We start from the raw sequence: 23,431 nt of genomic DNA, 5'->3' as shown, positions 1-23,431 counted from the left end.
ATCATATCAAGCATCTTCTCAGACCACAAAGGCATAATATTAGAAATAAACTACAATAAAAACATTCCAAAAAATTCAAACACTTGGAAGCTGAATAGCATGCTACTAAACAATGATTGGGTTATCAATGAGATCAAAGAAGAAATTAAAAACATCCTGGAGACTAATGACAATAAAAACACAACAATGCAAATCCTATGGGACACAATGAAAGCAGTCTTGAGAGGGAAGTGTATAGCTCTACAGGCCTACCTCAAAAAACAAGAAAAAATGGTAATAGATCATCTAACTCAACAACTCAAAGAATTAGAAAGGGAGCAACAAGAAAAGCCCACAGTGAGCAGAAGGAAATAATAAAGATCAGAGCAGAAATGAATGACATAAAGACCAAAAAAAAAACAATACACAAGGTCAACAAAACCAAGAGCTGGTTCTTTGAAAGGATAAACAAGATTGATGAACCTCTAGCCAGGCTCACCAAGAAGCAAAGAGAGAGGACCCAAATAAACAAAATCAGAAATGAAAGAGGTGAAATAACAACAGACCCCACAGAAATACAAAGGATTGTCAAAAAATACTATGAACAACTCTATTCCAACAAACTAGACAACCTGCAGGAAATGGACACATTCCTAGAAAAACACAATCTTCCAAAACTTATTCAGGAAGAGACTAAAAATCTCAATCGGTTGATTACTATGGAAGAAATTGAAGCAGTCATCAAAAAGCTTCCAGCAAGCAAAATCCTGGGGACAGATGGCTTCACAGGGGAGTTTTACCAAACATTTAGGCAGAACTAAAACCTATCCTCCTCAGACTATTCCAGAAAATTCAAGAGGAAGGAACACTTCCAAGCTCATTCTATGAAGCTAGCATCACTCTAATACCAAAACCAGATAAAGATAACACAATGAAGGAGAATTACAGGCCAATATACCTCATGAACATAGATGCCAAAATCCTCAACAAAATTCTAGCAAATCGGCTCCAGCAGTACATCAGAAAGATCATACACCATGACCAAGTAGGATTTATCCTAGGGATGCAAGGATGGTACAATATTCGCAAATCAATAAACATGATACATCACATAAACAAATTGAGAGATAAAAATCACATAGTCATATCAATTGATGCAGAAAAAGCATTTGACAAAATCCAACACCCTTTCTTGAGAAAAACTCTCAGCAAGGTGGGAATAGAAGTATCATACCTCAACATAATAAAAGCCATATATGACAAACCCATAGCCAACATCATACTCAATGGGCAAAAACTAAAACCATTTCCCCTAAGAAAAGGAACAAGACAGGGATGCCCACTCCCACCACTCCTGTTTGACATAGTACTGGAAGTATTAGCCATTGTGATCAGAGAAGAAGAAGAAATAAAAGGCATCCAAATTGGAAAAGAAGAAGTAAAGCTGTCTTTATTTGCAGATGACATGATACTGTACATAGAAAACCCTAAAGACTCCATCAAAAAATTATTAGACTTAATAAATGAATTTGACAGAGTACCAGGATACAAAATTAATGCAAATAAATCTATGGCTTTTCTATACACCAATAGTGAACTTACAGAAAGAGAGACTATAAAAGCAATCCCATTTACCATCACACCACAAAAATTAAGATATCTAGGAATTAACTCAACTAAGGAGGTAAAAGATCTATACGCGGAAAACTACACAACACTGAAAAAAGAGATAGAGGAAGACATAAACAGATGGAAGAACATGCCATGTTCATGGATTGGTAGAATCAACATCATCAAAATGTCCATACTACCCAAAGCAATCTATAAATTCAATGCACTTCCCATCAAAATACCAAGAGCATATTTCACAGACCTAGAAAGAACTCTCCAAAAATTCATCTGCAATAAAAAAAAAAAAACCCGGAATAGCTACAGCAATCCTGAGAAAGAAGAACAAAGTAGGAGGGATCTCAATACCAGATATCATGCTATATTACAAAGCCACTGTTCTCAAAACAGCCTGGTAGTGGCACAACAACAGACAGATAGATCAATGGAATAGAATAGAGAACCCAGAAATCGACCCAAATCGCTATGCTCAATTAATATTTGACAAAGGAGGCATGTTCATACAATGGAGTCAAGACAGTCTCTTCAATAAATGGTGTTGGGAAAATTGGACAGATACATGCAAAAAAATGAAACTAGACCACCAACTTACACTATACACAAAAATAAACTCAAAATGGATCAAGGACTTAAACATAAGACGGGAAACCATAAAAATACTAGAGAAATCTACAGGCAGAAAAATCTCTGACATATGCCAAAAGAACTTCTTTACTGATACTGCTCCTAGGGCAATGGAAACTAAAGAGAAAATAAACAAATGGGACTACATCAAAATAAAAAGCTTTTGTTCAGCAAAGGAAATCATCAATAAAACAACAAGAAATCCCACTGCATGGGAGAACATATTTGCCAATGATATCAACGATAAGGGTTTAATCACCAACATTTACAGGGAACTCATGCAGATTAACAAAAAGAAGATAAACAACCCAATCAAAAAATGGGCAACTGATATAAATAGACAATTTTCGAAAGAAGACAGAAGGAAGGCCAAGAGATATATGAAAACCTGCTCAAAGTCACTAATCATCAGAGAGATGCAAATCAGAACAATAATACGGTACCATCTCACACCTGTCAGAATGGCTATTATCAACAAGTCAAAAAATGACAAGTGCTGGCGAGGATGCGGAAAAAAAGGAACCCTGGTGCACTGCTGGTGGTAATGCAGACTGGTGCAGCCACTGTGGAGAACAGTATGGAGTTTCCTTAAAAAACTAAAAATGGAACTCCCATTTGACCCAGTGATCCCACTTCTAGGAATATATCACAAGAAACTAGAAACATCAATCAGAAAGTATATATGCACCCCTATGTTCATAACAGCACAATTCACCATACCTAAGATTTGGAAACAGCCTAAGTGCCCATCAGCAGATGAGTGGATTAAAAAACTGTGGTACATCTACACAATGGAATACTACGCTGCGGTAAAAAAGAAGGAGCTCATACCATTTGCAACAACATGGATGGAGATGGAGAACATTATGTTTAGTGAAATAAGCCAGGCAGAGAAAGATAAATATCACATGATCTCACTCATTTGTGGAATATAGTGAACAACATAAACTGATAGTAAAAAAAAAGATCCAGAGACAGAGAAACATCAATCAGAACGTCAAACCTCCGGGAAGAAATTGTGAGGTAACCAGAAATCCAAGAACACCTGAGAACACCTTTCTAACCATGTTAGCAATCATCAGATGTACGGTAATATTACCTGGGGAAAATGGGGAAGTATTTTGGACTTATGCTCCTGACCCTTCATGGGTAAGACCCCTTATGTGGGCTGAGCCCCTGACTAATGTAGTCACCAATAATACCAAACACCTTGGTCATCCAGGAAGACCATGGGTTGGGCAAGAAAGTATAATTACACAGGGGTCTCCACTCAGCTTTCCTTTTGTATGACATAAAATCAAACCACTGCCCCTTTGGGTGTACAATTAAAGAGAGGTTTCTGGCTTGTGTGGACACCAAAGAAAGGGTGTCACTAGTATCACTACTTGCCCCCCGGAGAGGTGCAGAAAATGTAACTAAGACCTTGTCTATACAAAAAGGAATGGACAGCCAGTTTGAAAGGGAATTGCCATGGCCTAGAGCAAAGAATATCTTTACATGATATTATTCTACAATGTCATTAAAATTTTTCCCAGATTTGGATTACCCCCATTACTTATAATAGTACCTCCCACCCTTGGGATCAATAAAAAAAATCATCTTTTTGGTGCTTGGAGAGAAAGGTAACACATCTCTTGATATTTTAGAATTACAACAGCATAATATACAATTATCCCAAGCAAACTTACAAACTAATTCTTTGAATGTCTGGCAGCAATTTCAAAAGGACATGTAAGGATTTAATCCCTTCCATTGTGTAAAGGGCCTCCTGGGAAGGCACCTGAGCATTCTATATTGGTCCCTCTTGCCCTTTAGGCCAAGAGGGACCCTCTTCTCACAATCCAATTGCTCACAGCTGTTGCCTGAGCTTTCTGTTCATGTCAAGGTTGAAGCCTCGTGATGACTGGTACCATGGATCTGTCTCTTGCCCAGTGGGGCAAGCTGGGCCCTCCCTGGAGAAGAAACCTGGGTTCCACAAGATATGTGATCAGTGCTGGGACCCTGCCAGCAGGTGAGGGGATCCCAAGGCAGGTGCTGGGTGTGGAGGCCATGGGGACATAGGGTACCAAGGAGACAGAACTGAACCTCACAACACCCTGCCTGGCCCCGGAGGATGGCTGGTTAGCCAGAGATGGGTAAGAATCCTCTGGGAAGGAACAACCTAAGACAGGCACAGTCGCAGAGGGGCCATCAGGAGAGAACTTGGGGGTCAACAGAGGTGGGCACAGAACCTCACCCCCCAACTTTGCAGGGGCCTGAACACTCACCCCTTCTGAAGGAAGTCTTCTGCCCCCATGGCTGCTTAACTTCCCATGCCCAGCTCAAATCGGGACCCGGGTAACAGACAGAGACTTGGCCAACAGCAGCTGCCCTCTCACTGCAACAAGACTTGTTTGAGATGTCTTGTACCCATGGTGTGGGGAAGTGGGTTTTTGATATCTAAATCCAGCCTACCACCAGGAATGCTCAGGGCCTACTCAAGAAGGCAAATAATCCTTTCCACTAATATTTACAGAGTAAAATAAGATTGTTGTTAGAGTAATAAATTTGACAGTAAAATAGTAGTCAAGTTTTCAGGCTAATTTAAATTGGCTAATTGAAACAAGCGAATATTCTAGAAAAATTAATTGTACTGGACAAAAAGCAGTTCCTAAAGTGTTAACTAAAATTTTATTGGTAGTTCATCTCATGATAAAATTGCATAACATGTAATGAACCTAAAGCAGTAATATTATAGTGCAAAAAATTAAAATTTAAAAGCTATCAAGACTACATTATAAAATTTTCAAAAGCCTCCTAATATTTAAATCAAAAAAGGGGGGAATAGTAGAAGAATATCATGTAAGGAAAAATACCCTGTAAGTAAATTACATCTAGAAAATTTGTACTTTAGAAAATTAATTGTAAGGCTAAAAGCAAGACACCCATGAAAAACACACATGGTATCAAAACAAGCCAGAGGAAAATTATTTGGGCAAAAAATGAAAAAGGATCCCAAATCAATTTTATAAAAAATATCCCTTTATTAACTTTTGGTTGAGAATATGTTTGTATATTTTCAGAAAACAACTCTGAGACCATATGGATTCCGGCAACAGAGAGGAATCGACAGGACTACTCCAGCCATGAAGACAGAAGAGAAGCAGTCCAGAGATGGAAGACGCTGACGTCGCCTTGCCATACTAGCAGTTAGCAGCTGTGCATCACTGCAGGTTGCCCAGGACCAAACCAGAGAGGGTCGGACCTGCATTACCACCATTTGTCCACCATCCAGAACTGAAATATCATTGCTTACATGTACACATAAGGAGCTGTTTGACATTGAAATTGGATCTCAAAAGAACTGTGGGCCCAGAAAGAAACTCACTACAGACTGATTCATTTGCCTTTCAGCATAACCATTATTGCTTGTCTCATTTTTGGTTCTTATAAGTGTATTTCTAGTAGCACATGATCTCACTCATCTAGGGGAAATGATAAACAACATAGACTGATGAACAAGAACAGACCCAGAAACAAGGAGGCATGGATCAGACTGTCAGGCCTCAGAAGGAGGGTGGGGATAAAGAGGAGAGATCAACCAAAGGACTTGTGTGCATGCATATGAGCCTAACCAGTGGTTACGGACAACAGGGAGGTGGGGGCATGCGTGGGGAGGGGTGTGGGATGGGAATGGGGGGATGAGGACAAATATGTGATACCTTAGTCAATAAAGAAATTTAAACAAACAAACAAACAAACAAACAAAAAGAAAACATGACCCATATATTTGCTGTCTACAAGAGACCCACCACAGAACAAAGGACTTACACAGACTGATAGTTAAGGGATGGCAAAAATTTTTTCAGGCGAATGGAAAGGAGAAAAGAGCTGAAGTAGAAATACTTATAACTGACAAAACAGACCTCAAAGTGAAAGCCATAACAAGAGGTCCATTTCATAATACTAAAGGGATCAATTCAACAAGAAGATATAACCCTGGTAAACATATATGCACCCAATATAGGAGCACCCAAATACATTAAAAAAAACCTTCTGGAAGACATCAAGGGAGTGAACGAGAGTAATATAATCATAGAAGAGGACTTTAATATCCCATTGTCACCACTGGGTAAACCCTCTAAATAAAAATCAGCAAAGAAACAGCTATCCTAAATGACTCTCTAGAGCAGATGGACTTCTCACATTCAAATGGCATAAAATTAGAAATCAACTACAATAAAAACAGTGAAAAAAATCAAATACTTGGAGGCTAAATAGCATGCTATTAAACAATGATTGGGTTACCAAAGAGATCAAAGAAGAAATAAAAGGCATCCATAAAACAAATTACAATGAAAACACAACAATCCAAATCTATGGGACACAGTGAAAGCAGTCCTGAGAGGGAAGATCATAGCTCTACAGGCCTACCTCAAAACACAAAGAAAAATGGTAATAAATTATCTAACCTTGCATCTTAAAGAATTAGAAAGAGAGCAACAAGTAAAGCCCAGAGTAAGCAGAAGGAAGGAAATAATAAAGATTAGAGCAGAAATAAATAACATAGAGACCAAAAAATATATATATATACACACACAAAAGATCAATGAAACTAAGAGCTGGTTATTTGAAAGGATAAACAAAATTGATGAACCTCTAGCCAGGCTCACCAAGAAACAAAGGGAGAGGACCCAAATAAACAAAATCAGAAATGAAATAGGTGAAGTAACAACCAACCCCACAGACATACAAAGGATTGTAAAATGAATACTACGAATAACTCTCTCCAACAACCTGAACAATCTCGATGATATTCCTAGAAAAATACAAGCTTCCAAAACTCCATCAGGAAGTATCAAAGAACCTGAACAGGCCAATAACTACTGATGAAATTGGAACAATAATCAAAATCTTCCAGCAAACAAAAGCCCTGGACCAGATGGCTTCACAGGGGAGTTGTACCAAACATTCAAAGAAGAACTAAAACCTATCCTCCGACTATTCCAAAAAATTCAGAAAGAATGAGCGCTTCCAAGCTCTTTCTTTGAAGCCAGCATTACCCTAATCCAACACCAGATAAAGACACTACAAACAAACAAAAAAAAAGAGATTACAGGCCAGTATCCCAGATTAACATAGATGCTAAAATCATCAACAAAATTCTAGCAAATTGGATCCAGTATTACATTAGAAATATCATATACAAGGACCAAGTGGGATTTATTCCAGGGAGTAAGATTTGCAGATATTGTACCAGCCTTGTAACCCTAACCCTTGTACCAGGGAGACAAGGCTGGTACAATATCTGCAAATCAATAAACATGATACATCACATAAACAAATTGAGAGACAAAAATCACCTAAGCAGGTATCTGAGGGATCTGTGTCTTATGGGCTTGCACCACAGGCCGCCATTGCTTGGCATCTCCTGAGGGGCTGCCCACACCTCAGCCTCACTAGGTTGCTGCTGCGCGGTCCTCCCGCCAGTGACAAAAATGCTGAGATTCTTCCATAGAATCCTTGGGCATCAGTCAATGCATAAACATGCTGAGAAGGAATGACACTGAGAAGCTCAATGAGCTGCCACACACATTCCTGCAGCTGGAGATTCTAAGACTATCATCTTGTGTTGGGTGTTCCTTCTGGATGGTACTGATGTTAATATGGACTTGCTGAAAAAAGCCAAAGGTCAAGAGCTGTTTGATCAGATTACACACCATTTGGATCTTATTGAAAGTGACTATTTCGGACTGAGATTTATGGATTCAGCACAAGTAGCACATTGGTTGGCTGTAACAAAGAGTATCAAAAAGCAAGTTAAAATTGGTTCCCCCTATTGTCTGCATTTTCGAGTTTAGTTTTATTCCTTGGAACCAAATAATCTTCATGAAGAGCTAACCCAATATTTATTTATTCTTCAATTAAGATGAGATATTCTCAGTGGAAAACTGGAGTGTCCTTAGTGATACAGCAGTTCAGTTGGCAGCTTATAATCTGCAAGCTGAACTTGGTGACTGTGATCTTACTGAGCATAGTTCTGAATTTGTAACTGAGTTCAGGTTCATGCCCATTCAGACTGAAGAGATAGGAGTTGGCTATTTTCGAGAAATGGAAGGAATACAGAGGTCAGACACCAGCACAAGCTGAAACCAATGATCTGAATAAAGCCAAATGGCTAGAAATGTATGGGGTTGATAGGCATGTGGTCAAGACTAGAGATGGGAATGACTATAGTTTAAGACTAACCTCAACAGGAGTTCTTGTTTTTGAAGGAGAGACCAAAATTGGCTTATTTTTTTGGCCCAAGATAACCAGATTGGGTTTTAAGAAGACTGTTAACGCTGGTGGTGGTAGAAGATGCTGATCAGGGCAAAGAGCAGGAGCACACGTTTGTCTTTAGAGTGGACCATCCCAAAGCATGCAAACATTTATGGAAATGTGCTGTGGAGCACCATGCCTTCTTCCGCCTCTGAGGCCCTGTGAAAAAGGGTTCTCAGCGATCAAGATTTTTTTTTTATATATATATTTTATTGATTTTTTACAGAGAGGAAGGGAGAGGGATAGAGAGTTAGAAACATCGATGAGAGAGAAACATCGACCAGCTGCCTCCTGCACACCCCCTACTGGGGATGTGCCCGCAACCAAGGTACATGCCCTTGACCGGAATCGAACCTGGGACCTTTCAGTCCGCAGGCCGACGCTCTATCCACTGAGCCAAACCGGTTTCGGCACAGCGATCAAGATTTATCTGATTAGGATCATGATTTAGATATAGTGGGAAAACTGAGTATCAGACCACAAAAACCAATAAAGCAAGATCAACATTCTTTGAAAGAAGGCCAGCAAGATATTCAACTCTACAGATGAAAGCAGGTACAGCAAAACCTGAAGAACTCAGTGTTCACAGTAATGTTTCAACTCAGATTAATGGCTCTCAACAGGCTTGGGGTATGATATCTACTCTGCTGGTGACTTCTTCCATCCTCTCTGGTCCCGTGCTGGTGGAGATAGAGAATCTTCCAAGGATTCCTGGAATAAACCAACATGACAGGAAATGGCTCTCTGCTGCCAGTGACTGCTGCCAATGTGGTGGAAACCAGGGGAACACAAGGGAGTTATCCCAACCCTAGCCTGTTCATAGAAACTACACTGACTTTGTCCATGAGCACAATGTGAAGAATGCAGGAGTCCATCATAATGTTCATTTTCCCAGACATGAAGCCATGACTGATATATGAGTGTTAAGCCTCTTAGGCCTTGGGACTCTGTTGTGCAAGTTGATAGTATATGTTCTCTGATGTTTATTGGGGATTGATCACATTAGGAGAATTTGTGAGAAGTTATTTTATATAGAGTTACTAGTCCTGTTTGTAATGGAATTCTGTGGAAGGAAAAGGATCTGAAGAAGCTATATGCCATCAATGATAATGATAAATGTTTTTGTGTTGAAAGGGCATGTATATCATTGTAATTTTACAAAGGTTTTTCATTATTTTAACATATAAACATATCACTCATAAAGTGTCCAGGAGAAGGTTTGTGTTTGTGAACAGCTGCCCATTTTCACCCCACCCTTTGCCATCCAAATAGATTGAAGTTAAAAGAATTGGACACGCCCTAACGGGTTTGGCTCAGTGGATAGAGCGCTGGCCTGTGGACTCAAGGGTCCCAGGTTCGATTCCGGTCAAGGGCATGTACCTTGGTTGCAGGCACATACCCAATAGGGAGTGTGCAGGAGGCAGCTGATCGATGTTTCTCTCTCATCGATGTTTCTAACTCTCTATTCCTCTCCCTTCCTCTCTGTAAAAAATCAATAAAATATATTAAAAAAATAATTGGACACATTAAAGGCACACAGAAGGAAGCATTTTCTGGCACAATATATCAGCCTGCAGTGATATTTTTTTCTAAAATGACCATGACCCATGCCTTAATTTCAGTTAAGTGCCCAAGATTTTATACTTTCAATTAATGTTTTTATTTAAAACACTCATTTTTAATAAATGCAGGTATTTTAAATTACTGAAAGGTCTAGAAATCACATAAGTAATATGAATCATGTAGAGAAATAAATCTGAATGGTTACTTCTGCATCATTAACTACTTAAACAATAGTTAACTGAATAGTTCTATAAGTATTGAATGGTGGTACAAAATGGAAAATTTATCTACTTTTGTCTTTTCAAACTTCTCTTTTATCTCATGTATCTGAAAGATTTCCCAGGTTTGCAATAGTTATATAATCTGGCCATATACAACCTTAAAAATAAAATTCTGAAGCCAAAATTAAAAAAAAAACACACACACCACCATAATCATCAATTGATGCAAAATGGCGTTTGACAAAATCCAACACCCTTTCGTAATAAAAATGCTCAGCAAAGTGGGAACAGAGGGATCATACCTCAACATAATAAAAGCCTTAGACGACAAACCTACAGCCAACATCTCAAGGGGCAAAAACTAAAACCATTTCACCTAAGAACAGGGAAAACACAGGGATGACCACTTTCACCACTCATGTTCGACAAAGTACTGTAAGTGCTAGCCATAGCAGTTAGACAAGAAGAAGAAATAAAAGGTATTCAAATTGGTAAAAAAAAAAAAGATGTAAAGCTGTCCTTATTTGCAGATGACATGATATTGTACATAAAAAACCAGAAAGACTCCATCAAAAAACTATTAGACTTAATAAATTAACTCGGCAATGTAGCAGGATACAAAATTAACGCCAAGAAATCTATGGCCTTTCTATACACCAATAGTGAACTTACAGAAAGAGAGACGAAAAAAGCAATCCCATTTACCATCACACCAAAAAAATTAAGATACCTAGGAATAAACTTAACTAAGGAGACCTATAGGCAGAAAACTACAAGACACTGAAAAAAGAGATAGAGGAAGATGTAAACTGATGGAAGAACATACCATGTTCATGGATTGGTAGAATCAACATCATTAAAATGCCCATACTACCCAAAGCAATCTACAGATTCAATGAACTCCCCATTAAAATACCAATGGCATATTTCACAGACCTAGAAAGAACTATCCAAAAATTCATCTGGAATAAAAAAGGACCCCAAATAGCCACAGCAATCCTGAGAAAGAAGAACAAAGTAGGTGGGATCTCAATACCAGATTTCAAGCTATATTACAAAGCCACTGTTCTCAAAACAGCCTGGTAGTGGCATAAGAACAGACATATAGACCAATGGAATAGAATAGAGTACCCAGATATTGACCCAAACCACTATGCTCAATTAATATTTGACAAAGGAGGCATGAACATACAATGGAGTCAAGACAGTCTCTTCAATAAATGGTGTTGGGAAAACTGGACAGATACATGCAAAAAAATGAAACTAGACCACCACCTTAAACCATACACAAAAATAAACTCAAAATGGATCAAGGACTTAAACGTAAGACGGGAAACTATAAAAATACTAGAGGAATCCACTGGCAGAGAAATCTCAGACATATGCTGAAGCAATTTCTTCACCTATACCGCTCCTAAGGCAATGGAAACTAAAGAGAAAATAAACAAATGGGACTACATCTAAATAAAAAGCTTTTGTACAGCAAAATAAACCCATCAACAAAACAACAAGAAAGCCCACTGCATGGGAGAACATATTTGCAAATGTTATCACTGATAAAGGTTTAATCTCCAACATCTACAGGGAACTTATACAACTTAATAAAAGGAAGATAAATGATCCAATAAAAAAATGGGCAACGGACCTAAATAGAAACTTTTTGAAAGAAGACAGAAGGAAGGCCAAGAGACATATAAAAACATGCTCAAAGTCACTAATTATCCGAGAGATGCAAATCAAAACGACAATGAGGTACCATCTCACACATGTCAGAATGGCCATCATCAACAAACGACAAGTGCTGGCAAGGATGCGGAGAAAAAAGAACCCTCGTGCACTGCTGGTGGGAATGCAGACTGGTGCAGCCACTGTGGAGAACAGTATGGAGTTTCCTAAAAAAACTGAAAATGGAATTCCCATTTGACCCAGTGATCCCACTTCTAGGAATATATCCCAAGAAACTAGCAACACCAATCAGAAAGGATATATGCACCCCTATGTTCATAGCAGCACAATTCACCATAGCTAAGATTTGGAACTTGCCTAAATGCCCATCAGCAGATGAGTGGATTAGAAAACTATGGTACATCTACACAATGGAATACTACACTGCTATAAAAAAGAAGGAATTCTTACCATTTGCAGCAGCATGGATGGACCTGGAGAGCATTATGTTAAGTGAAATAAGCCAGGCAATGAAAGAAAAATACCCCATGATCTCACTCATTTATGAAAAATAAAGAACATTATAACCTGATGAACAAAAAGATAGATAGAGAGGCAGTAAAGCATCAAACAGATGGTCAAATTACAGTGGGAAGCCTGGGGAGTGTTGGGGAGGGGTGTGAAGAGATCAACCAAAGGACTTGTATGCATGCATATAAGCACAACCAATGGACATAAGACACTGGTGGAGTTGAATGAGGGCATGTGACAGGGGGTAGGGGAGGCTGGGGGAAGGTCAATGGGGAAAAAAAAGGAGATATATGTACTACAATATGTAATACTTTAAACAATAAAATGAAATTAAAAATCATTTTAGATTGTTTAATAAAGAGCAGTTAATGACTATAATCATTGAATAAAAAAAGGTTTATAAAGAAGTCATATGGTGCCAAAACCGGTTTGGCTCAGTGGATAGAGCGTCGGCCTGCGGACTAAAGGGTCCCAGGTTCGATTCCGGTCAAGGGCATGTACCTTGGTTGTGGGCACATCCCCAGTAGGGGGTGTGCAGGAGGCAGCTGATCGATGTTTCTCTCTCATCGATGTTTCTAACTCTCTATCCCTCTCTCTTCCTCTCTGTAAAAAATCAATAAAATATATTAAAAAAAAAAAGAAGTCATATGGTATAAACCTAATTTTATAAAACATAACTGTTACTATATACACATGCACACACATACATAAAAATGACTGGAATGAATATACTAAAAATGTAATTGAAAGGTAATGCTCATTGATCGGATTACAAATAATTTTGGAATTTTTCCATTATTTTTCTTAAGTTACAAATATCTTGTAATTAATAGATAGATAATTTTAAAATAATAATTCACTTAAAGGATAGATTTAATATATTTTAATGGAGCCTTAGTTGGCAATAGTATTCCTGTTCCAAGATCTGAACACTTGATAAATTAGGAATGAAAAGAAGTATCAGAATCTTTTTTTCTTAATTCTTTTACAACATGTGGAGAAAAGCAGACATCTGAAGTTGGGAAACAACTAAAAGTAAGTGAATATATTATTAAATTCATGTTAACAAACAACCTCTTTTTCTTGGCAAATATTTATTTTCAAAAGTCATAAACAGTTGTTCTTATGAGGCTCAGTCTAGGAGATCTAGTTGAAAGGGAAATGATGACAATTGACAATTCCATGAGCAAGAAGTAGGATTTTGAGATCACACTGAAGGGAATCTGATGAAACAGAGTTGAAAGGGGCCAGTTTATGTTTTCCAGAGACATTGTTCTGGACTATGCCAAGACCTCAAAAATACTTCAGCCAAACTGGATAGTAAAACCCAGTGGAGTGTATCAATTGGACAGGCTGGCAGGCCAGATACCAAAGGGCAAGAGAAAAAAGCAGCAACCTTCAGAGCTGATCACAGAGGGGAGACAGGTATGTGAAGCAACAAAAAGAAGGGAAGTGAAACTTAGAATGCAAGAAGGATGGGGAAAGTCAGAGTGGGCAGACAGCATGCAGTTGAGCTGAGTGGCAACAAGCACCCACCAAAGAGGATAGATACATTCCAAGAAAGTTGCATTTTCAAACTCAATCTCGACACCCTCCCCCCCCACAAAAAAAAAATTGGCTCCAACAGAGGATTTTTAAGACAATGAAACTATTCTGTATGACACTATAATGGTGGCTACATGGCATCATTATACATTTGTCAAAGCTCATAGAATGGACTTTGGATGATAATGATGTGTCATTGTAGATTCATCAGTTTTAACAAATGTATCATTCTGGTGGGGGATGTCATAATGACAGACCCTGAGGGTAGAGGGCAGTATATGGGAAGTCTCTACTTCCCACTCAATTTTGCTGTGAATGTAACTGCTGTAAAAAATAAAGTCTGTTATTTTTTTAAATTAAATGTATTGGGCTGACATTGGTTAATGTCATTTTGTGATTGGTTAATGACATTGGTTAATGTTATTTTTAAAACTTTATTGTTTGGTTCCAAAGAGCTACATCAACTTAGCTCCCACCCTTTCTAAAATTTTTACCCTTAAAATAAGTATATGTGAATGATAGAAGCAGCTGGTTTAGGCTCACTGGCATTGTAGACAAAGAATCAATCAGGGTGATCAAGAAACAGCAAAAATCATTATACAAGACACCTGGGGTGGTTCCGGTCTCTAATTGGGCTGTTCACTCACAACTAGACTCTGAAAGAAATTCTGACTCTGTCTGTAAATACCTTAAGAGGAACAAAATTAGCATGCCTGGAACATGATACAAGCTGCTCCAGTCTTCCAAATCTAATCCATAAAGGCAACAACAAATCCAGACTTCATTCTTAACCATTTGCTGTTTTGTTGTTGTTGTTTTGAGTGACAGCACTGTGCTGGACACACAGGTTACCACACAGCACATAAAACCCAAAATAAGAGGGGGTTTTGGATCTCTCTCTCAAAAAAAAAAAAAAAAAAATAGCCCATATGAAAGGCATTAGGACTTACCTTCTTTGAGCCTCTGTACATGTTAAACTTTTCTCCTTTGCAAGCCCATCATTGTGCACAAGTGCCCAAACTGTGCAACACATCTTTTAATAATGAAAAAGGAAAGAAAAAGGCCTTTTCTGTCATTTTTTGCTAGTGCTCCATATATCAAGATAAAGCTGTATACCTGTGCTAGTCTCCTACCCATTTCTCCAAGGAACACGTCAGATAATCTAGGTATGCAGTTTGAAGATTAAGAGAAACTTTTGTTTCTACCCCTGGTTTGTATTTTCTTTTTAAAAGCTTGCAACACTTCTGTATTTTTTTTTAAGTTAAACTCAAAGTCATGCAAAGAGTCCAAATAAATATATAAGCCTGGAAAAAAATTCATTGGTCTAATATCTGTATGTAATGACTATAGACCATTATTAAAATTTGCAGATCCCCCAATAAACTTCTTAATTACCCAGGTGGCATATGAGTAGAGCCCCGCGGAATGTCTTTCCTGGAAAGAAAGCTTCCAAATTAGCACCAAACTTGCCTTAAGTGCCACGGCAGCGCCAAGCTCCCACTGCTGACTTGGATGCTGGGGAAGTTCGGAGGGCTCTGGTGCTATCTCGCTTCCCCTGTCAGGGCTTTTGATTCCCACGAAATGGAAAGTGAAACTCAGTGCTCAGCCCTCAGGGGCGGGGCCGAAGGGCGCCTGCACAGGCGAGGAGGCAGGCAACAACAGAGCCGCTCTGCGGAGCTTCTGTGCCTGCTTTTGCACTTGCACTTTTAAGTATGCTGTTTTCAATATAAGCATTTTGTCTAGGATCCCAAGAAGACATGCTTCTTTTCATTTCACATTTTAAGATCCCTGAGATATGCCAGGCTCTACTAGACTCATAATCTCTTGGCATTGAATAGTACACATGAGAGCATTTTTTTTTCTTTCCTAATGCTAAAGTATAATTTCTTAAATCATGTGCCTTGAAATCAATACGTTTTATATTCAATAAAATTTGGCATCTAGGCATAAAGTCGTTATTCTATTCTATTGTTCTGCTGCTTGCGTAATCAGAAGAGAATCCAAGTGATGAATGATAGAACAAAACGGGAAAAGAAAGTGCACTCTTATTTCTCATTAGAACTTTCAGTAGCAAGGTCTGACTTTTAGACTGTCAACAGATGGTCCTTGGTACCAATTCAACACTAACAGGAATCCCAATTTGGGGTGCCATAAAGAAGGAAACTTGATTCAGTGCAAAACAGCTCAATTGTAATATAGCACAGCTGGGAAAACAGTGTGGCATTGAGGAAACCGTGGGACCAGGTGGCCCTAGACAAGGCCTGTCTCTGGTTAGACAGCTCTGCTCAGCTCCTTGCTGGTCTGCTTTGCGTTGCTCTGCTCTGCTGTGCTTTGATCTGTTCATTTTGTGCCAGTGTACTCTGACCTGCGCTGTTCTCCTCAGCTCTGTTCCAGGAGGACACCTTCAGTGTTTCAGCCAGAATATGCAACCTTCAGTAGAAATGGAAAGAGACTCTTAAAACCAGGGGAGCTGACTTATATGGACAGAAGTCCCCACCCCTAGTCCCTGATTGGTCTGTCCTCGTGCAAATGAGGATGTCAATTCTTGAAGTTTGGTCAGAATAGAGACACTCTAGTTGGTTGGAGCTGCAGCTCAATTGCATGGGGTAAGCCTCAGTCCTATTGCTTGAAATAGGATTCCAAGAACTCCTTTGTAAAGGCTGGCTCAGATGGCAGGAACACAGTGCAGACAGGCAGTTCAGTGCAGGCTTCTCCTTAAAGTATAGTTTGTCTGAGAAGCCCCTGTGTAAAAATGACTGCTAGGCTCTGTGATTTTTGTTGTGTTGTTTGTTTGTTTTTGTTTCAATTTTAGCCCAGTTAACCACCAGACGCCCTACTTCGTAGATGTCTTCTTTCTCAGGGTTCACAGGACCTAACATTTATTCAATCCCTAACATTTATTCAATTCAATATGGCAGGCTGTCTACTAAACTCTAAACCTAATTTAATCTAGACAACAGCTTCTTGATGTAAAGCCCCTTCATGAAAAATACAAGCTCAGTGAAATTAGGAACTAACCAGGTGGGCATGCAGAAATATAAGGTTAAAGGGTGTATAACATGCACACATGAAATGCTTGGTACCTCTTTAGAATGTATTTCATGCATGTAGACTTATTGGGGTGGGGTTCAGAAGGTTATCTGCCAGGTGTCTTAGATTCTGGCTGTTAGGCAGGGATAAATTTGTGCAGGTAAGTAGAATGAAATCTCTTCACTAATACTTATTTGTTCTGAAAGAGATCCACTGCCAGATGTGAGGGTGAAAGGCTCCAGAAACCTAGGACCTCCCTGAGTAGGGTCTACAATAAGGTAAGTATTCTGTTCAAATTATCATGGCATAAAAAACTATGGATCCACAATATGTGCAGATGTGTATGTTAAATGCCTGAGCATACATATACACAATCTATATACATACATCCATGTACGTGAATGCATGTTTACCCTCTCACCTATGCTAAGGCTTCCCTTTCCTTGCAATCTGAATAGTGCACAGCATAGCATATTGTCACTTGTACTTTGGTTGAGTGTATACACCATGGTGCTACACAGGTACAAAATGGTGAGCACAGAGCGGGTCTTCAATATATTTGCTGGCCAATCAATTATATAGCCAACATCATATATATGTTAAACCTTGTCAGTAAACAGGAACCTCATAAGTTCTGAGGTGAGGGAAATCAGGGGAGCATGTTGCAAAATGTGGTGTAGTTTGCTAAATATTTCAAGTCAGTAGAATTCTAGGGAACAAGTTGTATTAGCTTCCAGTGATTATTAGCAGACAGTTATTTCTAATCAATCAATTCATTCTACTTGAATCGTGGTAATGCAGTGGAGCAAAGTAATTGGCATTGGACCTCCCTGAGTAGGGTCTACATGGGAAATCTGAGCACTTGCCAGAGAGCAATAGCATATGCAATAGCAATGTTCCCTTCCTGTGTTTAGCAGTTTAGATTTGCATGGTTATCAGGCCAGGGCTGATTTAAGGGTGCAACTGTAACTTGTAATCATACCCACTTCCCCAAGGGGATAGGAGGTCTACCTCAGTAACAGTCCATGGCCAGGTCCACACTGCCTCTTCCCCCTCTGCCAGATAGGCAAGTGTAGGCAGCAGCCAAGTTTCAGATGGCTGTACCGTAGGGCGCAACAGTTCATGAGTTGTCTTCACCTGCATGTGCAGCGTCTGAGAATACCTCTACATCATTAACTTTAAAGGGGAGGCACCTGTCTTCTTGGGCTGTTCACTCAGCAATCTGATGGCCATATCCAATCGTAGCCCAGTGGTCGGCAAACTCATTAGTCAACAGAGTGAACTATCAACAGTAGAATGATTGAAATTTCTTTTGAGAGCCAAATTTTTTAAACTTAATCTATATAGGTAGGTACATTGTTATTAACTTAATTAGGGTACTCCTAAGCTGGCCTTTTGGGCACGTGGTATTTTGTAGAAGAGCCACACTCAAGGGGCCAAAGAGCCGCATGTGGCTCGCGAGCCGCAGTTTGCTAACAACTGGTCTAGCCCAACATTTTAGGCTAGTGGGTCCACCCCTAGATAGAGCTTGTCTTTTAACAGACCGTTTTACCATTCACTCATCCAAGTAGCTTGGGGATGATATGGAATGTGAAACTGCCAAGCTATGTCCTGGGCCTTGGCCCAGCTCTGTATCTCCTACCCTGTGAAATGGGTTCCATTATCATTTGCTATGCTATGGGGTTGCCCATAGGTGGCCCCCGAGTATTCCAAGCCTCAGACAACCTTCCGTTGGGTGGCCTCTCTTGCAGGGTAAGCAAAGAGGAGGCGAGTGGCAGTATCCACACCCATCAGGGCATACTTAAACCCTGGTCCAGAGGGAGATGCCCAATGAAATCCACCTGACAATGTTGCAGGGGGGCCCGCCTCTGAGGACATGGCCCTCCTTTTCCTGGAGGCCACATTGATTGGGGCGGGGGGCGGGGAGGTGCCTGAGAACAGTGGGGACAACCTCATATTGCAGCGCCCCCATGGATAGGGCCAGGCCTCATCACTTAGTCACCTGCATCATTGTCCATGGTTCCACATTCCCCAATTTCCAATGGAGCCACCAAGCCCAGTCCTCAGGGGAAGGTACTATGTCCTGGACCCTTGCCAAGGCATCTGCCTCATTGTTCCCAGGGGTTAACAGTGGTCGATGGCCACTCAAATGGTATATTGTTGCCTCTTTGGAAGTCCTTGCTTCCTATATGTCCTTCCACATTTCCTGTCCCCACACAGGACAATGTCCTACCAGTCACTGCTGCTTGTGCCATTTTGGCAACCACAAAGTCAAACCTTTAAAGATAGCCCAGTTGTCTGTCCCAATTGCCTAAGGGCCAGGCTCCTTTGTCAAAACCATTCAAACTGCTCTTAGTTCAGCCCATTGGCTACTTTGCCCAGTACCAGAATTAAACCACAGTTAGTCTGTGTACAGACAGTCACTGCCATCTATATAGCAGGGTTCCCTCTACAGGACGCATCTGTGTACAACATGGTCTTCAGGAGGGGTGCTCCCCCTCCCCCCAATCATGGAATGAACTAGGGAGTAGCTCCTCCTCCATAAGAGCCTCCTCCCTTGACAGGGTCTCAAATGTCACAGGAGCCAACTGGGTTTGCAATTTCTGTGACAAAGGGCTGGTACTCACTGCTGCCCTCTGTTCCAAATAGGCACCCCACTTTGCTAAAGTTGGGGTTTATGCCAATCCCGATTGGACGTGGTCACCCAGGACCTAACCCATACAGCTATAGGATAGGCAGTCTTCACAAGCACCTTACTTTGTGCTGTGATTGCCTCACAGGCCTGCAAGGCCACATAAATGGCTGCCAACTGCTTCTCAATGAGGGAATACCGACTCTCGGCCCCCTTCCACACATGAGACCAGAACCCAATGGGCACCCTTCTCTGCCCATGCTATTGCCACAGACCCCTATCAAACCCCAATGAAGTAACAGTTATGTCCAGCTGGAATGGTTGTGTCATGTCTATGACCTGTGAGGTCTGGGCTTGGGCCACTGCCCTCTTGGCAGCAAGAAAGGCCTCCTCAACTCTGGAGTCCAGTCCCCTATAGCTCCCTTCCTACATAACTGGTACAAGGGTTGCAAAAATTTCTCCAGGTTGGAAATGAATACTCTCCAATTCTCCAAAAGACCAATATAGGTCTGTAAAAACTGTTCCACTGTAGTAGGATGGGGAAAAGCCTGCACTTTGTCAATGACTTCTTCCAGTATCACCTTCGTCTTACTCGACCAGACAACTCCTAAGATTTGACAGACAAGCCAGGTCCCTGGACCTTACAGTCATTCACTGCCCTTCCCTATGAGTCCAATGACTGCCATAGGCTACTGGCAGCTGCATTCAAATCTGCAGGAGAATCAGAAGTTAGCATGATATCATCAATATAATGGAACAATGTCACTGTGAGAGGCTTACCCATGTGGCTAAATCTTGGGCCACCAGACCATGATGGATAGTAGGGCTGTGCACATATCCTTGAGGGAGAACAACAAAAGTCCACTGTTGGCCTTCCACATAAAGGCAAACTGCTCATGGCTCTCCGGGGCTATATCTATGGAAAAGAAAGCATTAGCCAAATCCACCACATAGTGATATTGCCCCAAGACAAAGTAAAACAGTCCATCAAGTCTGTTATAGCCGGCACTGCGGAGTGTTCAGTTCTCTAATCCACAGTCATTCGCCAGGTGCCATCTGGTTTCTTCAAAGGCCATATTGGAGCATTGTAGGGGCTGTGTATGTGTCGGATGATCTTTGCCTTTTCCAGCTGCAAAATCCTCTGTCTGATCTCTTCACGCCCTCTGGGAGGCGATACTGCCACTCTGCGGGGGTTAGGCAGAGTCACAGCTTCGTGATGCAGGTGCCCTATTGTGGTAGTCTTTACCACATACACCCACAGGCGAAATTTGCACTGGGTAGTTGCAATAGTTAACCCTTTCAGTAATCCATTCCCAGGATGTATTCAGGTATGGGGGCGATATACACAGTGTAGGCCTTCGCGGGGGAGGCGGCCAATAACCAGTGTCAAAGTTGCCTGCCGTACATGGACAGTCCTGCCTCCGTACCCATCTATATGGGCTACTGGGCCTATATATCTGTCTCGGTTACCATACAACAAGCTGCAGTCTTCACCTGTGTCCACCAGTGCCAACACACATTGCACATTGTGGGGCACCAGTAAAAAGTAAGTCCAACATGAAGCCTCTGGTCCTACGGGTCTACCCCTAACCAGGTCCCTTAGCCTTTTTCTCAGTCTAGAAGGTTATATTCTTCCTCCCCAGGGGAGTCTAAGTAATCTTGGAGACACACCAGTGTCAGGGAACTGCCTTTCATCAGCAGCTTCTGGAAACGCTGTCCTACTGATAATTGTTTCCACAGAGCCAGCAGCACATCATTAGGCTGCTGATCTATTGTCTCTTTCTGAACTCCTGCAGCCAGCAAGTCCACCCACATTTGCGTGTGGGAGATTTTCACAGGCTCTGCCCACGCTGCTTTTCCAGATCCAGAGCCCATGGTCTTAGGTACTGCTTTACTTACCTTAGATTTCTGCACAGTCACGGGTCTTGCTACTCCCTTTTCTCGCAGCTTTACCTCCATATACCCCAAGATGGCCATGACTGTAGTGACCTCATGTATATGGTTGTCTATGAAAGGTGTCAGAATAGCTGACAGTGAGCCAAATACTACCCTCCAGAGGAGTGGCAGAGAGAATTAAGTCTTTCATATGCTTTGTAAAACGTTCATCAGGACCTCGAATATTCACGTTAAACATGGCTTGTCTTATGCCCATTACTCGTATCACTTGCACCAAGTCTATATACATACTCCATTTACTCACAGTCAAGCAGTTCTCCAGCATCCCGCTAAATGCTTCCAGACGCTGCCATTAACCAGTCCATCAGGGAGTGATCTCCCTGTCTGGCGCCCAAACAGCAACTAATCTGCAGTAGCTGCTGCAAGGAGGGGTGGGTCATTATGGAGGCTAACATCTCTATCTCAGCTGGAGACAGCTGTAGGCTATCTGCACCTTCATCCCACAGCCTTAAGAGCCACACCGGAAGTGTCTCTGCTTTCCTAACTCCCTTAGCTCTGTGGAGGTATAGGAAGTATATGTGGTTAATTCAGTAACTGTGGGTGGCCCTTGAGCTCCACCTCCTGAGGCCACAGGCTGTTTATGTTCTAGATGTCTTCACCACTTGTCATGCCTGCAAAACAGAGGTCTCCACACCCGCATTAGCACCATCCTCTGAGCCTTCCTCTGGTTCTCCCAGTCCCTCCTGTCCCACAGAGTCTGCCTCCTGCTACTCTAATGCATGCAACTGGGTCTTCAAGCCTCCTTCTCAGCTTCAGGGCCATTAGGAGCAACCAGCCTACCTGCCTGGCAAATTTCCGCTAGTCCTTTGGGATCTGGTCCATCAAGGACAACAAAGCCTTCTCTAAAACCTCCAGCATTGCCTGGATTTGCTCCCATTCTTCCGTGGCATCGGGACGGCCACTACCAGATAGCACAACCCAGTCGGGGGCCACATGTCCTCCAACAGAGTAGAAGGGGTACTTACCCCAGAATCCTGTCAACCACTTCGCCAGCTGTGGGTTGTGTGCTCTTCAGCAAGGGACTTGACTCTTTTCCATGAGGGAAATCAGAAGAACACATATGTACAAGCAGGAAAATGGTACATGCTTTATTCCACACAATAGCAATCATAGCTGGCTGGTCAGTGACAGCTTATATACATGTTCAAACAATCTCAAACAAAGAAGGCACTTTGCCATCAGCATTTTACTACAGAAAGGTACTTCTGCGCAGTGTAAAGTTTGCTGTGACCTTGCACCTGCATAAAGTATCTAACCTTGAGCACCCCCAATTAGTTCATGCTTATAGTGGCCTTGAATCATCTGGTATATTCTTAGATAGGGCCCCACACATGGGTTTCAGGTAGAATTAAGACAGACTATGGCATGGCATCTATTACCTTCCCTAGTCATTACCCTCTGGCAAGGATAAAAAAAAAAAAAAAAGAGGACTTCTTTTTTTAAAATTAAATATTTTATTTTGGAAAATAAATTTTAAATATACAAAAATATTACAATAACCCCATATACTCTTCACTCATTAAAATTTTGGCACAGTTACTTTATAGCTTTTGTCTCTCATAAACACACACACACACACACACACACACACACCTCCCTATATGTATCTTTAATAAATCAGTATTGAAGTATTTTTGCAGGACTATTTGATATGAAATTGCAGGGATTAGAGGAGAAACCAGGATGGCAGCATAGGTAAACACCTAAAGTTGCTGCGTCACACAACAACTTCAAAACTACAACTAAAAGACAAAAC

General features: G+C 41.0%; 1 pseudogene; it reads left to right on the top strand.

Annotated features, from left to right (window-relative positions):
* Window positions 1-7,709: 7,709 nt before the first annotated feature.
* Window positions 7,710-9,452, top strand: LOC103304252 (band 4.1-like protein 5; annotated as a pseudogene).
* Window positions 9,453-23,431: the final 13,979 nt, after the last annotated feature.

The sequence above is a fragment of the Eptesicus fuscus genome, chromosome 7 (assembly GCF_027574615.1).
Source record: "Eptesicus fuscus isolate TK198812 chromosome 7, DD_ASM_mEF_20220401, whole genome shotgun sequence".
In the NCBI taxonomy this organism is placed as follows: domain Eukaryota; kingdom Metazoa; phylum Chordata; class Mammalia; order Chiroptera; family Vespertilionidae; genus Eptesicus; species Eptesicus fuscus.
The sequence above is the reverse complement of the archived record's forward strand: the minus strand, read 5'-3'. Positions and strand labels throughout refer to the sequence as shown.